Source organism: Podarcis pityusensis, assembly GCF_964106645.2.
Source record: "Podarcis pityusensis genome assembly, chromosome: 5".
In the NCBI taxonomy this organism is placed as follows: Eukaryota; Metazoa; Chordata; class Lepidosauria; order Squamata; family Lacertidae; genus Podarcis; species Podarcis pityusensis.
Window position 1 is genome coordinate 81165992 of NC_138032.1, and position 11043 is coordinate 81177034.

General features: G+C 44.4%; 1 long non-coding RNA gene across 1 annotated transcript; it reads left to right on the plus strand.

Moving 5' to 3' along the window:
- The first annotated feature begins 85 nt into the window (after positions 1 to 85).
- On the plus strand, positions 86 to 6521 carry LOC308477565. The gene is made up of 4 exons (XR_013986637.1): positions 86 to 502; positions 4311 to 4404; positions 5400 to 5727; positions 6404 to 6521. It is a non-coding gene; the product is annotated as an uncharacterized lncRNA (long non-coding RNA).
- The last annotated feature ends 4522 nt before the right edge of the window (positions 6522 to 11043 follow it).

Sequence of the window (11043 nt, forward strand, 5' to 3'; positions counted from 1 at the left end):
CCCCCAACAATCTCCATTCTTCCCTGGGGGGGATAGTTTTGGGACTCGTCTCAGGGGACCAAATGTCTTGGGCCGGCCCTGCTGACCCTCCTCCAGGAGTAAGTCTGGCCAAGGTGGCTGGGACGTCAGCTCAGGCAAATGCAACCCAGGGAGGATTTCACCCTGAAGCCTGTGCCCCCTTTTCATCTTTGCCTCCTTTTCTGAACCTGCCCCTGGGAATTCGGCTGGTGTTTCTCTCCCTCCTCCATAAGGAAAGCCCTGAGGGCCCTCACACTAGCATTCCCTGGGCGGTTGCCAGATGATGAGGGGTGAGCACTCTGCACATGCCTGGGAGTAAACCATCTACCAGCTCCTGTTAGATTCCCTTAGGTGAGAGAAAGGGTTTCTAGAGTGATAGCCTAGTAGGTGCCTCCCAGAACTCATTGGAGGAAGACTAAATGGTGACCACCACAGCCCTGTCGAAAACGAGGACACAGATATCATTCAATGGGTCTGTGCTAATGTAGGTAATATTAATCTGTATGTTTTGAAGTATGGTTGATCCCCCCTCCACAATTTTATTATTTTATCTGTTAGTAAAACAAAAAACTGCAAAGTGGTTTACTATCAAGTGGGGTATACATTTAATGAAATAAACAAATGGCCAAAGGCAACTTAAAAACAATTACTGTAATTTTAATAGAACTATAATACTTCTCACCGTATTTAGGTGACCTGAATGCCTGCTTAGTCTGCTGTCCAAATGCTGACTGTTAGTGGCATTTGTTTGAAAACTGCAGCTAGACCATAAAGCCCTTCAAAGAATGGTGTGTCTGCTATGTCTCTGTTCCAGCACTCTTTTGTTTAATCAAATTTCCACTATACTTTTCTTCAACAAGGCTACACTTTCTGAAAAACAACCTACTCACAATGGGCTTCAGAAACCACAAAGTTACTGTCTAACAACCTGCAGATTGACACACTCACACATATTAATTAATTAATTAATTAATTACAGATCATTCCAAAGAGCACCCACATTGAAGTATGATTTCCGGTAAAATAACTTATGGTGAAAAGAATCTTTAGGCAATCTTAATGCATGGAAGCGTTATGGGTATTTAAAGAGCTTAGATGGTTATTTGAAGCTTGCTCTTTTAAAATATACATTGAGCTTTTGAAGGAAATGTCAAGACACAACTCCAGTTTTTCTGATATCCTGTGGCCTGTGGCTGGGAGGTCCTGTGGCTGGGACGGGGCGATATGGGATTGGGGGGGCAACTCCCATCTCTTGCGGGGGCGCAATTAGTGCCAGCACCGTCCGTTAAGAGTTTGGGTGTAATCTTCGACACCTCCCTTTCCATGGAGGCGCAGATTGCAGCTATAACAAAGGCGGCATTTTTCCATCTCCGCCAAGCTAAGCAGTTGGCTCCTTACCTCTCTCGCCCTGACCTAGCCACTGTGATCCATGCGACGGTCACCTCCAGACTGGATTATTGTAACTCGCTCTACGTGGGGCTGCCCCTGAGACTGACCCAGAAACTCCAGCGGGTGCAGAATGCTGCAGCGAGACTCCTTACGAGGTCTTCGCTGCGAGATCACATTCACCCGGTGCTATACCAGCTGCACTGGCTCCCGGTGGAGTACAGGATCAGGTTTAAGGTGCTGGTTTTAACCTTTAAAGCCCTATACGGCCTAGGACCCTCGTACCTACGGGACCGCCTCTCCTGGTATGCCCCACAGAGAAACTTATGGTCTTCGAATAAAAACATCTTGAAGGTCCCAGGCCCCAGAGAAGTTAGGCTGGCCTCAACTAGAGCCAGGGCTTTTTCGGCTGTGGCTCCGATCTGGTGGAACACTCTGTCACAAGAGACCAGGGCCCTGCGGGACTTGACATCTTTCCGCAGGGCCTGCAAGACAGAGCTGTTCCACCAGGCCTTTGGCCAGGGCACAGCCTGACTCCCTCCCTCGGCAATCTTCGCGGAGCTCTGGCCCAATGGTTGCCAGTGGCTTGAATTAATTAATTTTATAACGAATGATTTTAGACTGTTGTTTATGCTGTACTTTTGTACTGTTTTATTGTTGTTAGCCACCCTGAGCCCGGCTTCGGCTGGGGAGGGCGGGATATAAATAAAATTTATTATTATTATTATTATCTGCAGGCATAACACATTGCCCACAGTCAAATTGGACTTATTTGAGTAATATAATAATTTTAATATTTGAAACGGAAATGAGATGAAGTGGGTGTCGATCAGGGAGAGAGAGCTTTATTGGCAGTAGCACCCCAGCTATGGAACAGTGAGTCTGTCCTGGTGCCTTCTTTATCTTCTCTAAATCATCTAGTGAAGACCTTTTGGTTCACCCACATGGTTTAATTCTTTATTGAAGCTTGGGTGTTTTATACTCTCTGTGATGCCATCCATATAAGTTGCAAAAGATGTTTTTGGTTCTCTTTTATCTTTGGTTGATCATGATTTTTAATTATTATAAATCAAGACAGATCCATATAGTCAGAAATACGTCCCTCTCAATCCCTACCATTTCATTTACTTATGTTCTGGGATTTGGCGCCCAGAATCTTAAAATTCATTAGGAGATCTGCCCCTGATTCCAAGCTACTCTGTGTATAACATAGGCAAACTGACAGAATCTACATGCTAGAACAGCTTTAGAGAGATAGATAAATGTAATACAATACATAAAAGGCAAGATTAAAACAACTCCCAATTGAGATCAAAAAGCTAAGGTTGGAGGATAAAACCTGCAATAAGAACAAGATACAAAGCTGAAACTAAATCTAAATGTCTTCAGCTGACACATACAAAAACATCAAAGTGATGTCTCTGTGAGTGGAAGGTGCGGGATTTATTTCCCCACATCCATCTCTCTGAAAGAGGGAAAGAGTTGAGTGGTGGTGAAGAGAAGGCATCATTCCGCAGCAGAGACTGCTAAATAAGAGGGAGTCACCTTTTCTTTCAGTTGTTTTGCTAAACTGAGTCAATCCCCTCCATCCCTCCCTGGGCACCCCTTTGGCCGTTGACTCTTCGGCCGCCAGTAATAACCAATTGACTTTGACCTACTTTAGTCTGTGATTTCGTCCTTAGCCCTTGGTTTTAAGCAGTGGTTCCAACCTTAAACTGCCAAGTCAGTGCAAGTAACTACGCCACAACTGAATAAAGTGGCGTGTCCCACACCTGCATCGTACATAAATCACACTTGCGGTCCAACCAAAGAACACGCCCCCCCTTTACAAGGTTGCACACACTTCGTATCTGAAACGGAATGCAATCCCAATGCAATCCCTTATCCGTGGGTTTGAGGGACTGACACAAGAGCCCTGCAATGCAAGTCTGTCGCAGCTCAAAGGTTGGGGGTTAGGTTGCTCTCGGTTTCCTACCCAAAATCCCTAATAGAAACACCCCTCGAGTTACAGCAAAGGTCAGCCTTATTGAAACTGCCCCCTTAGGCGTCCTCCCAGTGTTAATTCAACACTTCAACACGTATTTCTGAACAGAAACCTGACCTCCTGCTCCGTGTGTTTCAGTAGCCATGAAGTTTAAATGTTCATTAAAACAACCATCAGCAAAGCGCTAATATCAAATTGGCATTGCTACTGTTCATATTAGGAAGCTACTTTGTGGTACATTCTGCTTTGAAATTTGTCAAATTATAATTTATGCGGTGAAACATTGTGATCTTTGAATCCTGGAGGAGAAAGGGACATAATGTATAAACGAACTAGTAGTAGGTTGAAACGCAGCTATGTATTTGATACCTCAACTATGCTTGCTTGTTTTCCTTTCCTCGTCCTCCTACAAATAAACCCAATTATATGTTCTTATGGTTTTTATTTACTGAATTTATACGCCGCCCTTCGGAGCCCACATCGGCAAACAGAAACAGTACACAATTTAAAAACAAAAACAAAGCAAAAACATTCTAAAACATTTCGAACATTTAAAAAATAACAATTGCAAACACCTAAAAACAATTTCAGTTAGGAAGAATCCTAAAAGTAATTATAGGAGGTTTGTTGGTTTGTTTTTTCAACTATTCTTCTGCCCGCTGATCTCGGGGTTGTCAGGAACATTATTCTGCAGCCACCAAATGCCTGAACAAACAGGAATATTTTCAAATTCCTAATGAAACACAATAATGATGAAGACGGAGCAGCTCACTAGAGAGAGCATTCCGCAACCGGGGAACCTCTTTAAATGGGCTGGCCGTCCAGATTGAATTAAAGCAAATTAAACCAACTACAACGGCACTGTCGTCTTATTTATTTATTTGGGTATATAAAAGATTAACATACGAATCCTAACTTGCAGGTACCAGTTTGGAAAAGGCATTCTTGGTGCAAGGAACTCCTCTTCTAAGATGGCGGGTGACCTTGAATATCCAATGCACCGTTTTTAAAAGAACGTAAGCTGTTTCCTAAGTCTTCAAAACTAGTGGAAAATGAATGCAAATTTAATCATATGTTAATAAAATATAGATTGCTTACATAGCTTAGATTTCTTTCTTCGGTTGCCGCCGCTCTTATGCATACCGTACTATTCGCATTTGATACGATTGCTGGCAGTTGCCAGAGCCTCCATCCAAGGCGATGTACTAATTTATTTAGACGGCAGATGCTGAAATGAGGGGTATTGGAATTAATTTGTTCCAAGCTTCTTTGTCGATATGAAAAAAATTATACTTGGTTCTTTTTAGAACAACAAAAAAACCTTTTTAAAAAGGAGAGTACCCGTTTAAGATACGAAGTGTGTGCTAAAGTGTGTGTGTGGGGGGTGTTCTTTGGTTGGACCTCGCAAGTGTTATTTTTGTACAATGCGGGTGTGGCTTGGCAAAGAAAAGGTGTAGTAGGCGCCCGAAAGATCTCTCTCTCTCTCTCTCTCTCTCTCTCTCTCTCTCTTCTTCCATTCAGATGAAGAGTCAATTGCCAAAGGGGTGTCGACGGAGGGAGGGGTTTGAGCCAGTTTGGCAAAGCAACTGATTTTTTGAAAGAGAATGTAACTGTTTCTATTGGTTGAGAAGCAAGGGTGAAACGCAAAAATGATGAAGACGGGGCAGCTGACTGGGAGGGCATTCCTCAACCGGGAAACCTCGTATTGGTAGAGAAGTAAGGGTGGGGTGACTCCCTCGTATTGGTTGAGAAGTAAGGGTGGGGTCGCCCAACGGAGATAAATGCCCAGACCGAATCCCCTGCAGAGTGAACGAACCAGAGGGAGTTTCCTTTTCATGATGGCAACCAACAAGGAAGGTAAGAGAAGGTGCTACAGGAAGGAATTTTTTTATTTTAAAAAAATGATTATTAAGCCCTGAGCTTTCCATGTCGGGAGGAACATCGGCAAGCGTCGCTTCAGTTTAAGCTTGCCCAGCGCTTCCTTCAGATTTGCCTCTGTGTCTTTTCCCAGGAGGAAGCCACCCCAAAGTCGGAGGAGATAGGAGAAAAAGGACCGTTTTTAGCCCATCTCACGTCGAGCTCCTAAAAAAGTCCTTTGAAAAGAACCAGTACCCCGGATACGAGACCAGGGAGGCGCTGGCGAGGTGCATCGGAGTCGAAGAAGATCGTGTGCACGTAAGAATCGGGATGGTGGGGGCTCCCAAGACTTCGCTAAACCGCACATACTGGAACAATTTGAAACGCTCAGAATAATCCTTGTGTAGTCGAAGGCCTTAGTTCTCCCGGGTGCCTCTCAGCTTTTTTGGGGGGGGGGTGTATCGTGGATGTAAAGGCTTTTTGTAAAGGGTGGGTGGGTTGTGCTCCCTCCTTTTCAAATTTAGGAAGAAATTGTGCCCATACTTGTTCAGAAATCATGCTTCTTGATTAAGGCTTCTATTTCCTTCCCAGTAAATTTTTGCACAGCACACATTCATTTAATGCAGATTCTGAGTTTTCTGAGATTCTGACCCCAAACAGGGCAGAACAAATGGGTAGGTCTTCTGAGTGAGGTATTTAAAATTACTATTACTATATTTATGGAATTTTTAAAACAATTGCCTTCCAGCACAAATGCACACAGAGATGTTAAGTCTTGTATGCAGGCATCCACTTGGCATTAACAAATGCTTGACAATTTCTTACAGATGAAGCTCACATCCACAGGTTATACTTCAATAAAGAAAGTCTTGTGGAACTGTACACTTGTGCAGCTTTTAAAGGTGGTTTTTTCTGATACTGCAGAACAAAATACAGCCAAATAGCAGTATTTAGTCATTCCAACTTAGAATCTTTATGATTAACAGTAACTGGAGATTATGAACATGGGATATTTGAATGCGGAGCTGAAGAGAGTAGAAAAATGCTGCAGAGAACTAAAGAGAAACCCGAGAGGAATAAGCATAATTTATTAAATGTAATTCTCTCTGTTGGATCAAAAAGACATATTCATGGTAACAATGTCTTCTATATTCACAGAACATAATGCCTATATGCCTTTCGCACAACACAAAACAAGTTAACGTAGGTTCTCCCACTGTCATATACTAATCTTTGCTTGGTTGTTGTACCTGAAAGTGAAATTATGACCTACCTGTTTGGAAATAATGGGCATTTGGTTCTCTCCTTTCTTCTGTTCAGATCTGGTTTCAAAACAGAAGGGCCAGAACACCAAAGAGGATTGGTTCCAGGATAAGGATCGGGAACCATGCTGCAGCTCCTTATAGCCACAGTGAAGGAACCCGTCCAAGAAGCAGCCTGGACAGCAGCCCAAGAAGCAGTCCAGGAAACCTGCAAAATATTCACATGGAACAATATTACCAGCCACAGAACTTGCATTATGCTGAAAGCTATAGAGGAGCAGGGTTGTGGCAGCCACCTCTCAACAACACGCAACCAGGAGAGTGTGCCCCGCAACAGCAGAGCTCCCTGGAATTGAACCCTGCTTATTACCAGCAAGCTGCTTTTTGTGGAACTGGGCTTTATGAGACTTCCCAGGCGAGCAACTGCCCAGTTCCATATTACGGTGAGGAGATGGTGAGGCAGCCTCCACCATCAGCTGGGAACTTCTTCATGGCATCAAGCAGTTATACTCCCTGGTCTGCAACGGGGAATTATTCAGCTACAAATCCTGGACAAATGCAGAATGTTGATGGAAGTGCTTCGGACTCTCAGTTTTTCTCTTTAAGTCAGGTTCCAGATTAGCATCCCAACTCCTTCCTTGCTATCCTGTACATATTTTACAAGCTCCCTCTTTTAATGCCTTTTATTGTATTACTTTGATATTTTGAATAAAGTTTGTTCCTTTACTAGCTTGTCTGGAGTCTTGATTTAATTTTCCATTTACTGAAACATTCACTTTCCTGTGTGCAAGCATATAAACATGGGCTTAATTTTCCATAGAAAAAAGTCAGTTGTGAGGTACATGTGGTTCTAGAGATAAAAGGTCAGGTCTTCCCCCCCCCAGGTTAATTCCCCCCACCCCAAGGTTTGTGGTCTACTGCCTTTAAAGAAGCTTTATGGGAGGGTTGCCTGTGAACTAGAGGTACCACTGTATATGCCTGAGGGAAGATAGCCGCGCCCTGTGGTGGCGCCTGGGGAGCGGCTACGAGATAACTCTGAAGGGCTTCCCTCTCGACACTGTCTTCCCTTATTACGTTCCCGCAGCACCAGCGCTATAACGAACGTCTTGCCGGGGCAAGGGGGGGGGCGGGGGTGTCCTTCCCGCTCCTCTTTCTGGTCCCAACGGCTGCCCATCCCCCACTCCCTCTCGCTTCGCCTCATAGAATCCAGGTTGACGACGCGCGCCGTTTCCCGCCCAAACCGCTCCCGCGCATGCGCCCCCGCCTGTCCTGCCTTCGCGCCTTTTGGCCACGGCTTCCCCTGCGGCGTCACCCCGGCCGCCCTCCTCCTCCTCCTCCCTGGTCTCCCCGCTCCCCCCCCTCGGTCTCCTCTTCGCTCCCTCTTAACACAATGGCCCCCTCACCCCACCCCGCAGGGGGGACCCACCCGTGAGGCGAGATAAGCGCATTAGCATGTCTGGCCTCTGAGGAAGGCTGCCCCCTCTCGCCTCCCATTCTGCTCCTGTCATTACCTCATCCTTCTGCTCCCCTCTGGCCCCTCCAGGCTCAGCGCGGGGGGGGGCGGGGGGACCGGCTGGGCTGCCCTAAATCCGTCTCTGCTTGGGAGCTGGATCTTCCTCACTTCCACTTCTACCCCACTCCAAATCTGCCCCTACAGCAGCCTCGGGGCAAAGAGGAGGCGCCACTGGTCTCTTCCCGCCTTTCTTCGCCATTTGATCTTGATCCCCCAACAATCTCCATTCTTCCCTGGGGGGGGGGGGGACAGTTTTGGGACTCGTCTCAGGGGACCAAATGACCCCCCTGCAGGAGTAAGTCTGGCCAAGGTGGCTGGGACGTCAGCTCAGGCAAATGCCCCCTTTTTCATCTTTGCCTCCTTTTCTGAACCTGCCCCTGGGAATTCGGCTGGTGTTTTTCTCCCTCCTCCATAAGGAAAGCCCTGAGCACTAGCATTCCCTGGGCGGTTGCCAGATGATGAGGGGTGAGCACTCTGCACATGCCTCGGAGTAAACCATCTACCAGCTCCTGTTAGATTCCCTTAGGTGAGAGAAAGGGTTTCTAGAGTGATAGCCTAGTAGGTGCCTCCCAGAACTCATTGGAGGAAGAGTAAATGGTGACCACCACAGCCCTGTCGAAAACGAGGACACAGATATCATTCAATGGGTCTGTGCTAATTTAAGGTAATATTCATCTGTATGTTTTGAAGTATGGTTGATTCCCAGCCCCCTCAATTTTATTATTTTATCTGTTAGTAAACCACGTTGCAGTTTTTTGTTTTACAATCAAGTGGTGTATACATTTAATGAAATAAACAAATGGCCAAAGGCAACTTAAAAACAATTACTGTAATTTAAATAGAAATATAATACTTCTCACCGTATTTAGGTGACCTGAATGCCTGCCTAGTCTGCTGTCCAAATGCTGACTTTTGGTGGGCATTTGTTTGAAAACTGCAGCTAGACTATAAAGCCCTTCAAAGAATGCTGTGTCTGCTATGTCTCTGTTCCAGCACTCTTTTGTTTAATCAAATTTCCACGATACTTTTCTTCAACAAGGCTACACTTTCTGAAAAACAACCTACTCACAATGGGCTTCAGAAACCACAAAGTTGCTGTCTAACAACCTGCAGATTGACACACTCACACATATTAATTAATTAATTAATTAATTACAGATCGTTCCAAAGAGCACCCACATTGAAGTATGATTTCCGGTAAAATAACTTATGGTGAAAAGAATCTTTAGGCAATCTTAATGCATGGAAGCGTTATGGGTATTTAAAGAGCTTAGATGGTTATTTGAAGCTTGCTCTTTTAAAATATACATTGAGCTTTTGAAGGAAATGTCAAGACACAACTCCAGTTTTTCTGATATCTGCAGGCATAACACATTGCCCACAGTCAAATTGGACTTATTTGAGTAATATAATAATTTTAATATTTGAAACGGAAATGAGATGAAGTGGGTGTCGATCAGGGAGAGAGAGCTTTATTGGCAGTAGCACCCCAGCCATGGAACAGTGTCTTTCCTGGTGCCTTCTTTATCTTGTCTAAATAATCTAGTGAAGACCTTTTGGTTCACCCACATGGTTTAATTCTTTATTGAAGCTTGGGTGTTTTATACTCTCTGTGATGCCATCGATATAAGTTGCAAAAGATGTTTTTAGTTCTCTTTTATCTTTGGTTGATCATGATTTTTAATTATTATAAATCAAGACAGATCCATATAGTCAGAAATACGTCCCTCTCAATCCCTACCATTTCATTTACTTATGTTCTGGGATTTGGCCCAGAATCTTAAAATTCATTGGTTTCGTAGGAGATCTGCCCCTGATTCCAAGCTACTCTGTGTATAACAAAGGCAAAATGACAGAATCTACATGCTAGAACAGCTTTAGAGAGATAGATAAATGTAATACAATACATAAAAGGCAAGGTTAAAACAACTCCCAATTGAGATCAAAAAGCTAAGGTTGGAGGATAAAACCTGCAATAAGAACAAGATACAAAGCTGAAACTAAATCTAAATGTCTTCAGCTGACACATACAAAAACATCAAAGTGATGTCTCTGTGAGTGGAAGGTGCGGGATTTATTTCCCCACATCCATCTCTCTGAAAGAGGGAAAGAGTTGAGTGGTGGTGAAGAGAAGGCATCATTCCGCAGCAGAGACTGCTAAATAAGAGGGAGTCACCTTTTCTTTCAGTTGTTTTGCTAAACTGAGTCAATCCCCTCCATCCCTCCCTGGGCACCCCTTTGGCCGTTGACTCTTCGGCCGCCAGTAATAACCAATTGACTTTGACCTACTTTAGTCTGTGATTTCGTCCTTAGCCCTTGGTTTTAAGCAGTGGTTCCAACCTTAAACTGCCAAGTCAGTGCAAGTAACTACGCCACAACTGAATAAAGTGGCGTGTCCCACACCTGCATCGTACATAAATCACACTTGCGGTCCAACCAAAGAACACGCCCCCCCTTTACAAGGTTGCACACACTTCGTATCTGAAACGGAATGCAATCCCAATGCAATCCCTTATCCGTGGGTTTGAGGGACTGACACAAGAGCCCTGCAATGCAAGTCTGTCGCAGCTCAAAGGTTGGGGGTTAGGTTGCTCTCGGTTTCCTACCCAAAATCCCTAATAGAAACACCCCTCGAGTTACAGCAAAGGTCAGCCTTATTGAAACTGCCCCCTTAGGCGTCCTCCCAGTGTTAATTCAACACTTCAACACGTATTTCCGAACAGAAACCTGACCTCCTGGTCCGTGTGTTTCAGTAGCCATGAAGTTTAAATGTTCATTAAAACAACCATCAGCAAAGCGCTAATATCAAATTGGCATTGCTACTGTTCATATTAGGAAGCTACTTTGTGGTACATTCTGCTTTGAAATTTGTCAAATTATAATTTATGCGGTGAAACATTGTGATCTTTGAATCCTGGAGGAGAAAGGGACATAATGTATAAACGAACTAGTAGTAGGTTGAAACGCAGCTATGTATTTGATACCTCAACTATGCTTGCTTGTTTTCCTTTCCTCGTCCTCCT